Source organism: Miscanthus floridulus, chromosome 17 (assembly GCF_019320115.1).
Source record: "Miscanthus floridulus cultivar M001 chromosome 17, ASM1932011v1, whole genome shotgun sequence".
Classification (NCBI taxonomy): Eukaryota; Viridiplantae; Streptophyta; class Magnoliopsida; order Poales; family Poaceae; genus Miscanthus; species Miscanthus floridulus.
This window is the reverse complement of record NC_089596.1, coordinates 6,788,614-6,795,974: the sequence shown is the minus strand read 5'-3', so window position 1 is coordinate 6,795,974 and position 7,361 is coordinate 6,788,614.

The following is a 7,361-nucleotide window of genomic DNA, read 5'->3' as shown; positions in this document are numbered from 1 at the left end:
GTAACAAGAGCTTAGGATGGAGAGCTCCCTCCTCCTTTTATAGAGGAGCCGGGAGGAGCCGGGTTACAAGAGCTTAGGCTGGAGAGCTCCCTCCTCCTTTTATAGATGAGTCGGGTTACAGGAGCCAACACCTAATCTAGCTCACCTAACCCTATATTGTTAATTACAACATAAGTCCACTCTAACCCCAATTAGTACAAATAAATATTCAACACATTTCTTACAATAACCCATCCAACAGGAGACGAGTTAGCCAATGCAACACGTGTCATGCCCAACCGCAAGAAGGGAAGGTTTTTTGTTGATGGTCAATGGAGGGGGAGAGAATCCCCCACCTGGAAGAAGGGAAGGTATTATGACTAAAGATACTAGCTAACCTATAATAAGTAATTATAATAAAACATTTTCACTGTTACCATATCTAGTTCAAGGATTGATAGCTGCTAGCGCCCAGCCATCTCAATGGAAGCTGTGTCCGGACGCCCATGTCTCCGTTTCCGCGCCCATGTTTTCGCGCGTCCATGTGGGTGCCCGTGAGGCCCGGACGTCGCCCGCGGGGCGACCACTCGTGCCCCCTCCCGCTTCCCACGTGAATCTCATGTACAACACCTGATCTACTATTGAAACATCTAGATGCAACAATTGCAACATACAAAAGAAGACAGCTAAAACACTTGAAACATGTGTCTAAAACACTAGCAAAAACACTAAAAACACTTGAAAACTATTGCAAAACATACGCAACATCCAGACAAAACACTTGCAATATACGTCTGAAATAGCTAAAACACTTGCAATATACGCCTAAAACACTTGCAAAACGCCTGAAAAACACTCGAAAGTCGTTGCAAGCATATGCAACATACAAATAAAACACTTGCAACATATGCGTGAAACACATATGCAACATCTAGATCAAACGCTTTCAACATATGTCAAACAAATGAAACATTTGGAACAGGTGCTTGCAACATGCATATATAGCCATTGCAACATATGCAAGATCCCAATCTATTTTTGCAACATCCATGTGAAACACTTACAATATAACTCTGAAACATTTGAAACATACACTTGCAACATGCGCTTTTAGCGCAACATCTCCTTGCTGCTTGCCGCGCATGGAGGGAGCACAGCTATGCACGCATCCTGGATGCGCCAAGCCACCATGCAGTTGTCCTCCAAGATCATCCACGAGTAGGCCAACCATTAGCATGGGTAACGCGTAGGACATCTACGTGAGGAGGGGTCGGAGGCGCATCAAGGCAGCCGACACAGAACGATGCATAACAAATAGGAGGGCCGCGCGACTGCGTACGCTTGTGGTTGAGGAGTTCATCTACTACGTGCCGCCTGCTGGAGGGTTGTGCCATGGGGCAGTGGAGGAAGCGGTCGAAGAGGCAGCCACATCAGGTACCAGAGCAAGGCAAGGACGACGCAATGGGCCCGGAGCAAGATGGGTGTCCGCGACAGACAGGAGGTGCGATGGAGAGGGAGGAAGGCGAGCGGCCATGCTTGGGTGCGGTGGAGATGCTGGCCGGTGGGCGCTCGGACGCCGTGGAGAATTGAATGCCGAGGCGGCATAATGGAGCACAGTTGCGGCGTTGCGGTGATTTTTTTTAGAAACTGTGTGACTGGAGAGTCTTCTAAGAAACGAGTGGACGAGCGGATAGGATATAGGATAGGAGGAGGTTATTAGCTGGCGTCGTGGCTCACCAGCAGGAGCGTCTGGATGAACGTACGGACTCTGAAAGTTTTGTAGGCTGTGTGAATACCGAAGGGCCAAGAGTTCTTTCAAGATGGACGTATAATTAGATGATATTGAAAACTATAAAAACATCATTTATATATGCAAAAGAAATCTGCCAACGTGCCTCAAGCATAGCATTAATTTGGGCTAATTCTACAAGCAAACATGAACCGGAGACGCTCAACGGTTGGCTTGCAGGTAATAATTAATGAACAAAACAGGTTAACTGATCGATTGATGGATCTTCCTCGCACCAATCAATCACTTGACCTCTCCATATGTAGGTTATATCAACTGAATATTCTCTCTACGATTCTCTAACAATAATTAAGCAGGAGCAATAATGAAACAATCCCAATTTCCACAAAGAAAAATCCATAGATTCAAAGTATAACGTGATAGTCCCAAGTGATCATCCCATCACATTATCAAATAACACTCGATATCACAGTCATACATCGAATACCTATCTTAAAGAGAGTACAAATAGCAAGGTTTACTCATTATTATGTCACCATTTGACGGAATCACTCTGAGCATGCAGCAACTAGAACAGCATCAAGTAGAATGGCAGCGGGTGTCGACTCCATCTTCACGAACCGAACTTGAGCGTAGGAACAAGACCTCTAATCCTCCCAACCATCTCCCTAGTAGTCATACTCAAACTCGGAACCTGCCAAACAATTATCAGTACGATTTGTACTGGTCACTGGCTCCCACCCTATGCGTTTGCTTTGTGGTAGTGGAATGCAAGGGTAGAGCAAAAGACCTATTTATGCCTGTAGTTTCCTATGCGAGTATGTTGAGTTTTAATAACAATTCATCAAGTTTTAACCCATCTCATCCACACGTTCTCCCATCCCATCACACACATCTCACCACTCTCACACTCTCTAGGCGACAAGGACGACTCCCTCTCGTGTCTTGCCTCATCGGCCAAAGCCAGAATCCAACACAAGAACCTAGGGGGGAGAGAAGAAATGACTCCACTCACTAATCAAGAGAAGCGTAGGCCATAGGAATGTCCATATCCGAGGACGCGGCTATACGTATAGATCGATCAACTCTGCAAAGCGTGTACACCTAGAACCACAAGATCACCATCATCGGCAGTGCCCCGCCTAGGCTGATACCGACTGCCTCCCAATCGGTATGGTGCCACCCTACCACTCAGCCCTGGGCCACCCCGGAGTCCACCGAAATGCTGAGACTGTGAGACGTAGTACCAGGCCCCCAAAGGTCACTACATTGTCTTAGGAGGGTGTGGGCCATACACCCGTACCTCCCTACACTATCCACTTCCAACCTAGCAGTAGTGGCACCATGCTAGTTGGTTGGGTAACCGCCCCCGCCCATTCAGGAGCGAGTGGTGTGTACGTAGGGTCCTATGATCCGGTTCTTTCGACATACTAGTCCTTAGGGGGACCGGACTTGATATCTTCTCAAAGGAGATAACCAACACCCTGTGCCTCGATGACACCTCCATTCTGAGGCTTCATCCCACAAAGACACTCCATCTTGGGATCTCCTCATCTCACATGCGCCCGCCACAGGTACCTCTCGTAGGGAATGCCCAGGTCGCACTCCCTGGCAAGACTAGTCCAATGACTTGTCGTAAGATCCTACCCGATCGACTCAACCCTCACCACACACCCAAGACGCACGCCAAGATCTCCCCGGTTGTTACCATATTATTGACACCAAGTGCCTTAACCACTCACAAACAACCCTCCACCAAGCATCACATCACAGATATAATGCGTAGTAGAAGTAGTAGCAAGTAAGTAAGCGAGTGTCTAGCCTAACAACGGGTGTGCAAGCGTATGGGTTGTGACAAGGTAATGGCTTACAAGCAATTCTACCATGCAACCTATCACAGATCATTGCTGAAAAGTAAAGCACTAGCATCTACATTATAGCATGCCTACTAGGATTCTACGAGGTTGGGTGAGACATGGCACCTAGCAGGTCGTCTCCAAGCTCCTCAGTGTAGTCAGGGTCGTAATCCTCAGTCTGCGGCTCCATCGGGTCTGTCAAACGAGACATATAGCCGCGATAAGCGACTCCTATAGATGATCATAAAGAATGAAAGGAAATTCAAAAGATGCAAAAGCACTCAAATATAAGCCTATGACGTAGAGCTTATTTTTAGAAAAATTTGGACTCTGGTTTCAAATTTTTCTGAACTCATATGAATTTTCTAAGTTTAAATCATGTTTTAAAAAAGAAAAAGAATTGGATAAAATCAGGGGCTGACACGTGGCATGCGGTGATCGGACGAGGCGGCTAAGTCACTAACAGGTGGGTCGGTCACGGTCAGAGTTGACTGGGCTCGGACTGGGCCTAGCGGGCCAGATTTGGGTCGAGTTGGGCCAAGTTTGGGCCAGCTCGGCCCGTACACATGTCTTCCTCCTAGGTCAGCCACGTGGTGCTGGCGGGCTACCAATGGGCTTGCGCCCACGGGCGTGGCTCACAGTGGTCTGCGCGATGCGGGTCTATGGACCATAGGCACGGTCCATGGTGGACCGCGTCCACCCTCCTTCCTCCTTCTTTGGCTCAGGGTGCACTGAGTGCACCGAGCGGCAATGGGGGTGCGGCGGCTCCTTCTCGTGCGTGGTGGCGCTCTCGCTGGTGGCGAGCTCACGCGCCCGCGCGCTACGGTGGCTCGGCAAGGCAGTTAAGGGGCTCGTCATCGTCGTGGGCTTAGATTGAACCCACTGAGGGGTCAAAGGTGGCACCTTGGGGCTTCTGCGGGCCGTTGATGGCTCTATGGCGGGCGGCGGTGGTGCGGGATCAACGGCGAAGTCTCTCATTGCGTTGGCAAAGCTTCGATGAACTTCGTTGGCCTCCTTGTGCTTCGGCGAGGTCAACTACGGTGCTAGGTGCAGCTATAGGGGCTCGACCAGGGCTAGTCATGGCAGCGGCTGCTCGGCGGCGATGGCGAGCCACGATGAGGTGGTTGTGCACCCGATTGGGGCCAAAAGAGGCGCCTTTACTACGATTAGAGTCATGGGCAGGCCAAGGAAGGTGGCGCTGGTGACCAATTCGTGCGACGGAGTCCGCTTCGTGGTGGCGATCACGATGGAGCTCCGACGATCTCTTGGCTCCGGGGAACTTAGGGGTAGGGTAGGCCCTAGGCTCATCCATCAACATGGCTACATGCGCGGGGGTGACGGCGGACATCATCGTGGTGGCGGCCATGGCGTGTCCACGGCAAGCACGGGCTAGCGACATAGGAGCTCACCGTGGTGGCGGGGGTAGGTAGGATGGTGATACGGTGGCGAGTTAAGGCCATGGCGAGCCAGGGCAGTGCAGGGAGAACCACGACGTCGGTGTAGTCGATCAGGGCGGCATCCTCTGCTCCAGTGACTCTGACGTCTCAGTCCTCCTCCTTTCCCCTTCTCCCTCATTCTCCTCCCTTCTCCGGACTTGGGCATGGTAGGTGGGTAGCCACACAGTGGCGACAGGCGATGGGAGAGCGCTAGGGCACTGTAGGAGTGGTTCTTATAGTCGGGCCGTGGCCATGGCGCTCGGCGGACTGCGGGGAGAGGTGGAAGGCCACGTGTAGGGTGATCAAGCCCCCTAGGCTAGGGTTTTGGGGCGCGCAGTGTGGTTGCGCGCCCGCTGGCGCTCCCAATTCAAAACCCCGGTGGTCAAAAAGGTGAACGGGGCGACGTCAGCAGTGTGGGGCCGCAATGGCGACATCAGCATGGCGCGGCGAAGTCTGGGGGAGGTGCGGGGGTGCCGCGGATCGCGGACGTGGCATCCATCCGTGCGCCCTCGCCCAACGGCTTGGAAACGGGCAGTGGGGATGCGAGGCAAGGCCTCGGATGCTCGCCGGCGCTAAAGTGCTCAGGCACCAAGCGAACTCACTTGAGCGGTGCTTGTTGTGGGTGCTCGTGGCTTTGGCATGCCTCTCCGCTTGTGTTGCTGTAACACCCCGGTGTTATGCCTGCATTTAGGCATTGCTAATCATACATATCGTGCATCATCAAGCATCCTAATCCTACATGCATGATCTTGCATATAACAACTGAAACATTACTTCGAAACATACGAAACATGTTTGTGAAAAGAAAATGATGCATACACTTATTAGAGTTGTTTTGCTCTGATTCTTGCTTGCTAGTTGAGTAGAAATTGTTGGTTATGCTTGTAAATCATCTAGAATTGTTTAGCACAATTTTTGGAGCAAGGTTTGTATTTAAATTAATTCAAAATTTTGCTTCCAAAGTAAATTCCCAAAAATTAGGGTTTTGAGTTAAAATTTAACTTTGATTCTATAATTTAAAATCTAGATAGAATTGGACTTTGGTCATAAAAGCAAAGTTGTAGGGAATTAAATTCTAAGCAACTTTCATTTTTGGTACATTTTCAAAAGAGGTCATTTTCTTGCTCAAAATAATATTTGAAAACTGTTATTTGAAAATTTATTGAAAATGGAAATTGAAAAGAATGTTTCTGTTTTCGCGGGCCGCCGCCTCCTTTCCGGCCCAGCCCCGCAAGCCGGCCCAGCGAAGCCCCCGCGCGCCTCGCCCCGGCCCAGCCCAGCGCCGCGCTGGCCTGCCTCCGCGCGCCTGCTCGCTGACGCGCCGCGCCGCGCGTCCCGACCGCGGCAGAGCTTGCCCGCCGCGTGGCCGCCCTGCGCTGGTGTCGCCCGCCGTGCGGCAGCCATGGCCTGGCACTGCGCCCACGCGCCCGCCTTCACCTGCTGGTGCCCGCGCACTCGCTCACTCGCGCCCGCACTTCCTCCCCTTCTCCTCCAAAGCCGCGAGCTCTGAGCTCCGCCATCGCCGCGCTCGAGCTCCGCCGGCGTCCAACTCACGCACCACCGCGCCATTCTCCAATTCCTCGTGCCCCAAGCTCCACCTCGCCTTCCTCGAAGTCGTGCTCGAACTTGCTCCGCCTTCCGAGCACAGGTCGGGCCTCCCCGCGTCTCGCCGCCGACGGCCATGGCGCCGCTGTGCTCGGCCGCCATGGAATCCGTTTTCCTTCCCTCTCCAGCCTCGCATAGCTACCCTACCGAGCTCGCTTTCTCCTCGCACGTCTCCTGCGCTCGCTCGCTGGCGTTGCCGTGGCCGGAGACGGCCGCTGGCCGCTGGCCGAGCCGCGCCGCCGCGCCAGCGCGCGCCCCGGCGAGGCACCTCGCCTCGGCTGGCCAGGCCGAGCCAGGCCGGGGGCTGACGCCTGTTGGGCCGTTTCCCCCTCCCTCGCGCTCGGGCCGCGCAGGCCGGTGATGGCCATGGGCCAGCTGTTCCCTTCGAGCCGGCCCAGTAGAGTTTTGAAGAATTGTTTTCAATTTATTCATTCTTATTTGAAAACAGAAATGGTTTGCAAAATATTTGGATACTCAAAGTTGCTCCAAATTTGTTGAAACAAATTTTTCTAGGTTCCTTATTACCAGATCTACTTGGGAAAATTATTGCATGTCATGTTTGATATACTTTTCTATAGGATTTTATTTAATCTTGAATATTGCTGATAACTTGAAAAATATGTAGAAAAATATATAGGCTTCAGAAAAATATGATTCCAAGTTTGTTAATCTTCTTATGTCATGTACTTCCTAAGGAAAATATGTTTCAGGCATGTGTTGTGGGAAAATTTGAGG